Here is a 13,661-nt window from a genome sequence, read left to right on the forward strand (position 1 = left end):
GCTGTCAAACTCCTCACTTACGCTTTTCGAAAATACCCAATTTAACTTAGGGGATATTAATCCCAAATTGTTTTAATATAAATAAACTATAATCTTTGAGTTTCTTATTCGGTTTTAAAACAATGTGGGATTAATATCCCCTAAATTTAAATAATGTTTATATCGCTGAAATGAAGCCTATTGGCTCTTTATATTTAAGTAACCCAATTTAATTTTATTAGCTGTCAGATATAAAATATGGCTTGGAGCTGAAGTCCTTAGCAAATTAACCCAGATTGCTAAATCGGTGATACTATTGGGAAGTGGGCACACCTGTTACATAAATGTTTCGAAAAACCTACATTTTTAGATGTATATCACCCGTTCCAAGAACACATGCACGCAATACATCCGCGTGCAAAAAACACGTTATATGGAGAATCGCACCAGAGCTGAAGATAACCTAATGAACGCCACGATTTGATTCCACAACTTAGATATTTTATTTTAGCTTTTATTAAGTGTATTTAATATTTATTATTAAGAGTCCATCTCGAGAAACAATAAACATTTCTTCAGTATTTAATTATTGCAAATACCTCTTAGAGTCAATTTAACATGAATAATAATTGTCATATCTTGATATCTCATCTGGCAACGCATTCCATTCTCCCACCTCTCCAAAAAACATGCCTCATCCATTACCAGACATGTATACAATTTCCAAGGATGACCGTTTTTCCTTATCCTTTCCCCATCTTAAAGATATTCACATTATCGATCTGGAAAGATCAGTTTCCATAATCTCTTTCTTCCCTTCTTTGTCTCTGTTCCCTCACCCATTTGCCACTCTATTTATCTGCAAAACGCTGTTCATTTCTTTCTCTCCAAGTGTTCCTTTCCCCATAGTGCTTAGAAAGAGAGATGCAAGAACTGAAATGAATACGTGCAAGAGATGGCAATTGATATTGGAAAAACAATAAGAAATACAGGTTGATTCTTCTAACTCTGCAGGCATAACGTGATGAAGTATGTTGTAATTATTATTTTACTTCAAAATATGTAGAAACAAACAAACAACAACAACAACAAAAAAAAAAATATATATATATATATATATATATATATATATAGCAATTGTATTCTAAAATTAAGGAATATATCCATCAATCCATTCTCGTCCGATCAAGGTTGAATTGTCTAATTAGGAATTTTAGGCAGGTTTTAATGCAGTCTACTTGCCATTCCTCTTCTGCATCCCGTATTTATGCTTGTAGATCTCTGTGTTGACAGGGCGGGTTGCGAGAAACGAAATATTTAAATTTCCGGGAGAAAAACCCTCTACTTCCGTATGAGACTCACCATTTGATTGAAAATACATCATAATGGTTCTTTACTTCATAGACGGGATTTGATCACGAGTCTTTCCAACCCAAAGGAAACGTCTATACCAACTGAGCTACAGAGGTTCCAAGAAATAGATCACGTGCATTATTTTTTACGTGGATCAACCAATAGTGCATTTTTTCACAGTTGTTGAATTTGTCTTTCGTGACGGACTGACTTTGCAGCAGTTTCTTTTGAAATGAGCAGTACTTGTTTGTTCTTTCGCCTGGACCATGGTAATCAAAACATGAAATTTGCACAAAGGAGAGAAAATGAAAAATAAATAAATGAGGAATGCTGTCAATCAAAATTCAGTTTGCTTGAGAGGAAATTATAGATTACATTTATGTCATGATAAGTAAGCGAAAAATATTCGGCACAAAACCTAATAAATATTATTAGGTTTTGTGGTAAAACACTAATAAATATTACAGTAAATAAATCTAATAAATATTGCTGGCTTGATTAACTTAGTGGGTAGAGTCACCAATCTCCATCGAACAAGCTGTAAGTTCGAACTGCAGTGAGGTAGAAGTTGGAATAAGTTTTTAGGCTGTAGACTCGTTTCGTTGTTTCATGAGATTACCGGCCTGTTATCGCCATACTTTGAAACGTGCATTATTTAGTCTCTAGTATAGAGAAAAACCAAATCATCTTATCTTAAACCTGCCTACAATATTAAATGTAATAGGTTTACAATCTTGAGTGGACGGGATTCATATTAAAAAAAAAAAAAAAAGTTCGGTGTTTTGTACGGTATTTTAGCTTTCTTCATTGCGTTAATTTTTTTTTTTTTAACTTTGAAAAAGCACGCAGCGTTATTAAAAGTAAAACTTTAAGTTCAGCCGGTTTCGACGAAACCCTTATGGACGCGAAGACTTTATCTTGGCTTTTCAATTAAAGATGAATTAGCGGGTCTCATACGGATTTTGTTGTGCAACCAGGCGAACATGCGCAGTTTACGTAAACATATTTAGACATAAGAATAACCTTATCCTAAAATTATGGTTACAAAAGATAGGTCGTGTGCAGGTAGAGGCTAAAGTGCCAGTGAGTACGTTGGATTATTATTATTATTAACATATTTGAGAGGGACATATTAGAATTCTAAATTATACAAAAGGTTAAGCAATTATATAAAATTGTATTAAATAAAACTCCTAATACGGTTAGCACATTCATCTAAAAGTGCGCGAAGAAATCAGAAACTGCATCAGAATGAGGCACGAGAAACGGATTTAGAGTATAATAGAGAAAATTCACGACTTAAAAAGAAATATTGCAAAAAAAAAAAAAAAAACTTTAGTTGTGTCTCAATCCATTTCTACAGCAAAAATGTGAATAGACTGATGTTATGTCTAAGACAATGTTCTTAGATTTGTTTGTTTTACGGGGGCAAGGAATATGAATTCCGAAGCACCTACGCTTCGGTCCAGCTAACTAAGCTGTGTTGAGGCATAAACACGAATCTAGTTTTTGCTGTGCAGTTAAACGCAGGATTGCGGAAACGGAAGAAATAATCTTTGATATCATGAACTCTGCTGATCTAAAAGAAAACCAGAAAAGGAAAAAAAAAAGTTATGAATTTTCTGCAGATATTGGAAATTAACTGGTTGAAGAAGATAATAAGTTATCTTCTTTTTTAGTAAAATGACCCATTTAGTAAAATGACAGGTAGACAAAGGTGACGACCTCTCCGTGGGCGTTCCTTGCTTCAGCCTAGCAACTCTTGTTTCCTAACACCACCACACTTTGTAAAATTAAATATTTAATTTTATCAATAAGTTTTTAATTATTATTATTCATTAAAAACTGTTATTGATAAAATTAAATATTTATACGGAACAAGACAGAACATGATTAGCAATAATGTTTTGTTTCCGGTATAGTTAAAAATCATCATCAGTTCCAGGAAAATGTCCTCGAAGGAATAATAATACCTACACCGGAAATGGAGATTCAAAATCCATCACATCAGCTTTAAAATTCGTGCTCACATAAGCACAATTGACCATAAAATGCAGTGCCTTTCTAATTATCTAAAATCCAATTATAGCTTTAGGACACTGCAATTACACGAGCCAATCTTTCCTGTGATCCCTACTAAGACATTTTCTAACAAACTGAGAAACTTCTTCTCCACCCTAGAAAACAGTCAATCAGTTCATTTGCTGTGATCGACCTTGAAGAGGACAAAGTACTGACCAAAGAATAATGAGAGTTCTGGTCACGGCAGTGAGTAGGGGCTAAAGGTCACTGGGCCACTCCTTTTCCGGCGCTAGAGGGTTAAGAACGGTGCTAGAACCCATTTAGTAAAATGACAGGTAGACAAAGGTGGCGACCTCTTCGTGGACGTTCCTTGCTTCAGCCTAGCAACTCTTGTTTCCTAACACCACACTACTGCTGTAGGCGGTGGGGGGGGGGTGACACAAATGCAATGGGCGAATGTTTAACCGATATATCAGATGACCACATACTCCAAACGTTCACATTATTCATCAAAATCTAAAATTCAGTTCACTTGCAAATCTAATTATACATCTTATGTACTAGTACGAGTATAGATATCTGTGTCGGAAATATATTCAGTGGGAAGGGAAGGCTTTTTTCTTTATTTTTGTGGAATTATGAGCATGATTTAGATGTGTGGGGAGCTAAATCTGCTGTAGTAATGATTTTATATGCGAGTACCAACTGCTTCTTTAAAATAAAAATTTATACAATATTTACATATTCAGATATTGGATCGGCACTAATATTGGTATTTTAAGTGGTATATTTATTTATACTTCTTATTCATATATGTCCCACCCACGAAAGATTGTAAAGCTATTGTCGATCAGTACCGTAGGAAAACTACGGATATTTTTAATATACATATATTTTAAATTTTATTTATCACATAGAAACCCTGCTCTAGAGAGTAAGGACCGAACCTTTTCAAATCAATTCAGACAATGAAATTCATCTCCCGTCTAGAGAATCACAAATATCCATACCACAGCGTGATTTGAATCCCACTGTGGCATGGATATTGTTGGAAAGCGGAAACATTAAGTTCGTTAACCAGAAACGCGAATTAGATAGTTGACATCGGATATGAATTTCATAGTTTACATTTCGATATCAAATAATTATCATTCTCGAAATTAGAATGGCAGAAGCGTTGATAATTTACTTGAAAAATGTTTATATTTGGAATGTGAAGTGGGTCTTGTTATATTTATTTATTTATTTTTTGCCAGTTGAGTTTTGGAGTTTCTTTAGGCTGTTTGTGCCATACATTCGCTGATTATAAGAATTCTTTCAGATGAATTAATTCACTCTTCATTGATGATTATCATATGACGAATTGCTTAAATCATCATTGGAAGAGAGCTGATTGCTGAGTAATATTTACACTGCTTGAACTTTAAGATCTTGATCATGCGCCTTCTTCGAGCATAAATGCCTATGAATGATTTTAGTCACACGTTTGTGATACTTCAGGATAACTGATAATGCATCACATATTTTGGAAATAGCAGCAGTATACCATGGCGGTGCTGTTTTAAAAGTTAATCTAAAGTTGGTTGGTGTCTAATACAGTTAATTAACACTCCCCTTTCCAGATTAGAATTGTTTCTCTATTTCCTCGGCCTAACTGAAGCTTTATCACCTTAGAATGAACACACATTAAACTTACGTTTCCCATTGAAACTATTCCGACTATGGCCAAAAATAAAAAATAAAATAAATAAATAAATAAATAAATAAATATATATATATAACAGTGTGTGTACACACTGTTTTATAAGTACATTTGATATCTATCCACAGTCCTGTATACAAGTTTTTTTTTTTTTTTTTAGTTACGCAAAAGCAACTAAGGCGAGTGTATTGTATGACTATAAACCGAATGTGATGTGCTTTCTTTTTAATTATTTAGACGTTTGCAATGAAAATTCCGAGATTTCAGAAAGGAAAATCCAGGCAGCTGAGGCTGACAAACAGTTTTGATTAAAAAAAAAAAAACTTATAAATGTTCATTTTGTATTAAAGAGGGACTGAATTCAAATGTTTCCAATCAAAGGGCTTGTTGAAGACGCATAGATACTGTATTTGGTTCTATTAATTTTAGTTGTTATATTAGATTTTAGTTACAGGTAAGACATCTCATATCTAAATTACAGTAGTGAATAAATTAATTCGAACAGGCCGAATTTTCGTCAAGTTTTTTATTTGGTTTTTGTTTCAGTTCACAATAATTTTGGTTTTAGTTCACTATTTTGGTTGAGTGCTGCATGTTTTAACTGCCTCTACGATGTTAATTAATAGTGCTGTGCATTTTTAAGTATAAATAAGTTGACATTAGTAGTATTTTTATTCATTTTGTGTAGCTATAAAATGGAGCGTTCAAAAAGATGTAATTTTTCTCTTCACACATCCATCACTGAAAGACAAATTGTTAATGCGTGGTGTTCGTTTGGGTACTGTTAATGCGATTTTAAAGAGGTTTAGGGAGATGGGTACCTTTTCCTCTTGACAGAAAGGGAAAATGTGGTCGAAAAAGGAAAAATACACTTACCCAAAATCGTTTAATAGTTAGGAAAAGTAAAATGAATCCAAGATCGTCTGCTATAGACTTAAATAGAGACAAATCAGCGGCTGAGAAGACTTCTCCCGCCCACCTTCAACAAGTTCCTAAACACCCAGCTAAAATGTTCTGAGGTTGTTTTAATGTTCTGACGGTATGATAAAAGGTGACCAATACATTAAAAAATTGGAGAAAAGAGTGGTCCCTCAGATCCAGAAAGACAAAGAACTCATCTGCCGACAGGATCTCGTTCCATGCCACACTTCAAAAAAAAAAAAAAAAGCAAATGAGTTCCTCAAAAATCACAACATCCAATTGCTTCAGTGGCCAGGTTACTCTCCTGACATTAACCCAATAGAAAATTTGTGGGGCATAGTAAAAAAAGAGACTTGAAAATTAAATTGTAGTACAGAGGATAACTTAATGCAATCCATTATAAAAGTATGGTTTCGAGATGCAGTAATAAGAAAAATGAATACATAAATAAAAGCTATATTTAGAGAAAACCAAAGAAATTAATACTTGCATACAGCTCTAAAATTCAGTAGTCATGCCGGACATGTTTCGCTTCACCTGTCGCGTATAAAATCCACTTGTGATTTCATGAACAAATCCAACGACAATCTCCAAAATAAGCTCATAAGTATTGCTCAAAAGGGATAAAGATATTATGATAATTATTGACCACGAGAAAATTTACGCTGAGAATAGAAAATTAAGAATGGTGTCACTAAGATGGTCATGATTGTTTAATATTACGAACAGGCATATGCCATAAACCACGTATTATATCAGCTAACTGAGTGTATCCAAACTGAGGAGAATCTTCCGGAATTTTTATTAGAAAGAAAACTCTACCGCTTCAGTATGAGACTGGCAATCACTTTCGGGTGATAAGACTTTTTAAAGGTTCTCGCGTCCTAGGCGGGGATTCGAACCAGTTGTTTCCAACTAAATGGTGCTCATTTCTTCCGGTGTAAGGGTTGAGCTACTTGATAAACCTGATATCAAGATTATTACCGTCTTAAGATATGTCTAAAGTGATAAACGTGATGCTTCATTGCCGGTATATCATATTCCTTAAATTATTAAATGTTTCGTGAATTTACACATCCCCAGATTCAATGACCTGTAATAAACTAAATATGTTAAAATAATTAAAAATTATGATTGCTTTAATGTTTGATGTGCCTTGTGGCTGAGTAGGAAGAACGATCCCTGCCCTTTAGTTGGAAAGATCCGGATTCGAATTCCATTTTTAAGAATTCGAACTCAGATCTTTCCAACCAAAGGTGAGTTAGCTAGTTCTCTCAAAAACGGACAAACTAGTCCAAGTATGCAGGCAACGGAACTGAAACCTGACAACTTTAATGCCTTGTTCTTTATGCTAGTAGATCTAATGAAATGCTTCGAAAAGTTTTTTTAATAGCTATGTAAGAAATGTCTCGAAGAAATTAAATTTTCCGTGTTAGAATATATCTAAAGTAAATCAAATGGATAAGCGCAATACTACTTATGGTTATATTTATATTTACAAATGAACTAGCTGCTTGTATAGAATTCAGTATGTAATTAACAGTCATGCATATAGAATAAAAATTCACTTCAAATGTTACAAAAAAAAGAACATTTAAATACAAATTTGAATTATTAATAGCCATGTATAAGTAATTCAGATATTACAAGACTGTTAATCCTTTCGGTAGGGAATGTGAAACTTACCGTTCTGATCTCCCATGTTTACAGAAGTCGCCTATCCAGGTGTAATTCTCTCCAAGTATCTCCTTCGCGATAAGCTCGAGACATAGGATATCCCTTTTGAACGTGTTCTCCAGCCCTGGCCTTCCGTGCCGAGGTGTATCGGGCCGGCGGACGAAATATAGATGTGTTGCAGCAACCAATTATTTATTTTTTTATTACCGTTCAGAAAAAATGTGGTCAACCACGGTCGCTGTCCACCTTAAATCAGCAGCACATGAACCTGTACGGACACTGACTCTTTTGCACCTAACAGCATTACCGGCTTTTCAGAACGCACATTCCATTGGTCAACGCTAACGCTCTCCAAGCAAGCAGATAGGATGTCCAAGTGACTATTCGAACATAGGTGGGCCATTGGCTTGAGCTCTACACGTGATTGGCAGTTTGTTGATGGCGATTGTTGAACATGTCGGTCACCTGAACAGAGACATGACATACTTATCGATAGCTTGATCTTTTAATTTGTCTTTGTGTTCAACAGTTTTGAGAACGAGTTGTGGTATATACATGTTAATTCATTTATTGATTTTTTTTTCTGTTAAGAATAAACATGTCACTAGTATAATCAATGAGTTAACAGACTTCTGAAGCGTGTGGGTGGGTTGGGGAGGAGGGGGATGACAAAATTAAAAACCTGATTTATTCACTGAAAAAGTCTGTTGGAAAATTTTACAGGAGTTAGATTTTTGGTTATGTTTTTGGAATAATATATTTCATTTTGCAAATAGTGCTTGTTCTTTTTTGCTGTCGTGTGTAAAATAAGACACATTTTTGCTTCAAGTTTTATTTGATTCCTTTAATTACTTATATTTTAAATTCTTTTTTTTTTTTAAAAAAAAAACATTTTTTAAATGACTATTTTTCGGTCAAAATAGTGAAAGGTATGCTGACTCTACTGTTACACGGTTTTACATGCATTTTATATGCACAATATAAATGACTTATTTAGGGCTTAGTAAATTAATTTATAAACTGTTTAAGTGCTGTAAAACACTTTTCTTATAAATAACTGATGCATTAAATCATTAAGTTTGAAGTACTGATTTTTGAAATTTTTACTTCTAAATGCCATAGTAGAAATCATTCTAAATTTTTTCAACTTGCAAACATCATTTATTATTTTTTTTTTTTTTTTTTTTTGGAAAGTTCTAAAGTTCTGTAATGTCGTGTATTATTTTTAAAAAAAAATAAAATAAAAGTATTTATTAATTAAAAACTGAAAGTTTTAAAGAGCATTTAAATTCGACTGTGCTTGCTTAGATTCGTTTTTTCGATCAAAATTGTGAAAGGTATGCTGACTTTTGCAACTTGACAACCCTTTCATTTGCGACTACAAACCGGAATTATTTGTTCAAATATCACTGTAACTGTACTGGTCAAGTTTACATGATTCAATTTGAAAATTGGGGATGACTAGATAGTTCATGAATCGTTAAGAAAATCCGTATAACATCGGACAGGAAATGTAAAACGTAAAATGTGTAAGTTGTTGTAGGCCTGTAGGCATGTAGCCTACAAATAATATATTACTTCCGTCTCATAGCAACAGTGCATTTGGGCTACTATCCAACTATACTGCGAGCATAAGAACTGAGTTTTAAACAGAATGCCAACAAGCCTATTTTGCTGCAAGGAATGAAAAAACGGGTTCTTGTCTTTATCTTCATCCCCTTCTCCTTGGGGCTGTTTTCTTTGTGGGGTTTTGAAATGACCGTCTATTTTTGGGTACCTACTACTGACCGCACACCTTTCGTATCTTTTGACCTTGGCTCGAGTGGGTATTTGGCCGTAGGTCACCACATAGCTATCCGAATGGATGGATTTGCTTTCTGCCGCACTTCATGTGTACAAAGCCTACTTCGGTGTTCATAGACACAAACATTGCTAGATATTAACATGATTTTGTGAACGACGAAAAAATACTGACAAGATTCATTTCACAAAATAAATAAATAAATAACTAAAAATTGACGACTTGTATGATTTTGTGAAATTGCGGTTTTATAATATAGCGAAGAAATTCAGAAATAATAAACTGTCTTAAGTTAACAGATTAACTGCAAGACAGTTTCTATTTCTGAAGTTGCTTGCTGAAACATCTTGATGTTGTCTTTAGTAAATATTCTTTACATAGCATATATGCACACGTTATTAGGTGTTCTTAGAGTGCAGAGCGTATGTCTTTTATGGAAGTCCGATGTCCGTCGATCAGATGATCAGGGCGTATACACTATGATATGTTTTTGATGAAATTCGGCATATATAACAAGACAGGCAGCGAAGAAAAACAAGAAAAATAAGGGAAAAGGTGCAGGAATAAGTGAAGACTCTGATGAGTCATAATCAATTCTGCAAGCTACGAAATGTGTGTGTGTGGAGAGGGGAAGATTGTGCGAAAGGAAGTAGCATCATAATGCAATGCAGTTGTTTCTACTCGATATTAACAAAAATGTTAACTGGAAATAAATAGTTCAAACTTCGCAGTTTCTTTTCCACGCCGTAATATTTAGCAGGAAATGACGTGACTCGGAAAAAGAAAAGCAATTGCTGGCTACTATTAATTTTTGTCAATGTTTAGCAACTTAACATAACTTAACATTCCATTTAACAAGAATTTCTTCTTTCTTCCACGGTACTAGCGTACTGTAGGTTTGAGCGGTCTCCGTGTATGTGTGGATTACCGTTATTTATTTATTTATTTTTAATATTTCGTCCTACATTTCGAGACAATACATGCTAATCGAAAAGTAATATAGCAACGAAATGATGGAAGATGTCGAAATAATCAAATAACCGTTTATGACCTTTTCAATAAACTTAGTTTTTCTTCTGAATTTTTTTTTTTTTATTCATTTCGCGTTTATATTACAACTTATGAATCTGCTTGTATACTCTGATCGCAATAGTCAATCACTAGTTTATTTTTCTTTAATAAATAATAGGGTTGGTTGGTTGATTATTTTTACATGGACAACATTTGTTTATTAGCCAGCGTGATTAGCAGAGCAGATTGCATCTCTGCTGTCCAATCCACACGCATTGCTTTCAAAAATCACACTAGCAGAGAGTTTTATGAGTGTTCTTATATGATAAGTTGTTTCTGCAGCATCGCATGCTACGATACTATCATATTACTTAGTGAAAGGCTTAAAGTGGGTCTGAAAGGCGCAGCGCTTGGTTTCTATAGAACGTTTTTCTGTTTTCTGATTCTTTCATGATAAGAATTCAAATAAAAAAAGGGGTAAACAGCCATTTCATTTTATATGAAAAACATGGCCATTTATTTGGAACCACTAACTAGAAAGGAGGACAGTCAGTGTCACAAACATCCATGCCCACAGAGGGATTCGAATTCGTAGCTTTTTGGAGATAATTTTTAGTCAGTGACTACAACACTTGTAAAATATTACATTCCACTCTATTTCCCCATCTCGTATATCTTGGGCATAACTGAAAAGACAATTAATGACTAAATGAATATAATCTTCACACCACTTGAAACCTCACATCAAACTAGTCACGTATTCGTTTTCCTGAGGACAAATCCCATTCTTTGACATCTCCAGGAGTGCATAAAGTATTTTGTGCCTGCAAATTAGCCGACAGGCAGGAAGACATGTTAACATTCACTTTGAAGAACATAATAAGTACATACGCACCTCCATCATTATAGCAAGTTAGGAGTGGCAGACAGCTCGTCGGATACTCCTTCATAGAGAATTAAATGGAAGAAAAACATCTGAGAGACTTTTTGGAATCGGCTGCAGCAAGCACTTTACGAACGTCAAATACGGGCTCATTATTTATCAAAAATTTTGGAGACAGTCATTTTATGACCTACTTTAAAACCTGTAAAGTACTTTCAATATGACCCTAAAAGATAGAACTCGTTGATTTTGAATCGTTTCCGCAGTTACTTGATTATTAATACATGGATTGTTGCTGGATGTGTTGATATTCAGTATCTCAATATCAACAGTTTACTAGCTTGTTCTTTCCTCTATGTGTCTGATTAAAAGCGATTTGGCTTTTTCAACATGTGGAGTGTCATACAGTGACCGCTAATAAATGTAGATATTCATCATCACATAATCGATGAATATCCACAGCGTTGTAATCTCGTGTAAAGAAACTTCTGTGTCCACTGTTCTTCCTTTGAAATATTTCATAATGTGCATCCAGGATTCTAGATAATCTAGTGTCTTGTGGAAGCAAATAACATAAGGTTCATGATGTTAAAACGTAACATAAACTTTATTATACGGTATGGTTTAAACTTGCTTATACGCCATTGTTGTTGTTGTTTTCCTTACAAAAAATCTTTCATAGTTTTCAGTTTGACTCTGGGCAGCTGTTCCTGCCTGTATCTTTTTATTGCTGACTTTCATACGATTTTTTTACAGCAGTTATTCAATTTAATTATGGAATCCTACCGACATACTGGGCTTATTTAAGAGTATATCATCATCTGTCTAAAGTAAATATTAACATCACCAATTTTGATATCAGACCGAATGCCACTTTTCTTTATAATATGATCCACCCAGATGACAAATAAGAGCTGAGATAATGTGCTCCCTTGTCTCATCCATGATTAATGTTTAATGTTTTTACATTAAACATTAAACAATCTTTTAGTATTTCCTTCATTCCTAACTGATGACTTACAACTCGGATATAGACTACGTATTTCTCACTGTAATGTCACGTTAGCGCCGTACAAGTGTAGCGTTTTGAATCGATTTTCACGCCTTCGCGTGTGCCCTTTCCAGACTAAAATAAAATAAAAAATCTTAAGTATATTCATTGTACAATCGCATTATTTTTTTATTATTTTAAAGTAAAAATCTGCAACTGGCAATCTCTACCTGGCTCGAACTCAGCTTGTTATTCAAAGTTTCTCTTCCACAAGTTTTTTTAAGCCTCTTCTCAAGTATGCTTACATAAATCTTGCGTAAAAACACTCAGCAGGGTTAATTTCTCTGTAATTTTCGCATTCAGTTTCATTTACTTTTTTCTAGATGGGTACTGTGATAGCTTTACTTCAATCATCAACAGTTCGATGTTAATATTATACTTCCTTCGTTATAGTTAACATTAATTACACTAACTCATTACCCCATTGGATCTTACCTGATAGGACGATTGGCAGTATCCAAAAATAATTTTTAGACGATATCTCAATTCTGTAAACAACTACAGGTCTAATACGTCCCTCCATATTAACACTTTATTTCACCACTCATAAGTGAAGGATGAGCAGCTCTTTGTTATCAGTCACTTAGGATGGAAATCTGCAAGCAGATAAACAGATATGTAACCATGCAAACGTGGTAATTTGTTGTTCACTCACAGTTGTAGTTTAGTCACTTGAAATATGGGAATATTTTTATGAATCCTATATTTCTAAAATATTTTACAAACTTACGATTTATAATTTTGTCATGCGACCTCATCCAATACTCGGATTTTAGAGTATGTAGACGCATATTATAAAATCAAACTTGTGCAGATGCATTTGATAAATTCATTTTTTGCTAATAATTACATTTCGTGATGTGTAACAAAAGTAACTATGCCTATTTCATATTCCACAGGCTGTAGCGTAATTGAATGTGCTATTATCCATTTATTATTATTTTTTTTAATAAACATTACAATTCTGATGAACACACAGTGTATAGTAACAGAGTTTACTGAACAGTAATATATATATATTCTTAAGATGATTTTCTGATGTTTTAAAAATTAGAAATTCTGAATTTATGCATGATTAATTCTCCATTTTCAGATATTAACAGTCTCTTTATGTTCGAAGAGGTTCTTCCACAACTCATTTCTTTCAATATTGTCCCCTTTGTATAATATCGTATTTACTCTCATAAACTTCAGCAACGTCGTTCCAATGTTTATAGATAGGTCTAAAGGATTTGTCTTCCTTTTATTAACTGCTTTTAAC

The 13,661-nt window shown here is 33.8% G+C and overlaps 1 protein-coding gene across 1 annotated transcript in view; it reads right to left on the reverse strand.

The window, feature by feature from the left end:
* LOC150099394 (protein lin-28 homolog) overlaps positions 1-13,661 on the reverse strand; it is a 59,430-nt gene that overhangs the window by 17,225 nt on the left and 28,544 nt on the right. The gene's annotated exons all lie outside the window — the stretch shown is intronic.

The sequence above is a fragment of the Typopeltis vanoorti genome, chromosome 14, assembly GCF_054136105.1.
Source record: "Typopeltis vanoorti isolate ZY-2024b chromosome 14, IOZ_Tvanoo_1.0, whole genome shotgun sequence".
Lineage (NCBI taxonomy): Eukaryota > Metazoa > Arthropoda > Arachnida > Uropygi > Thelyphonidae > Typopeltis > Typopeltis vanoorti.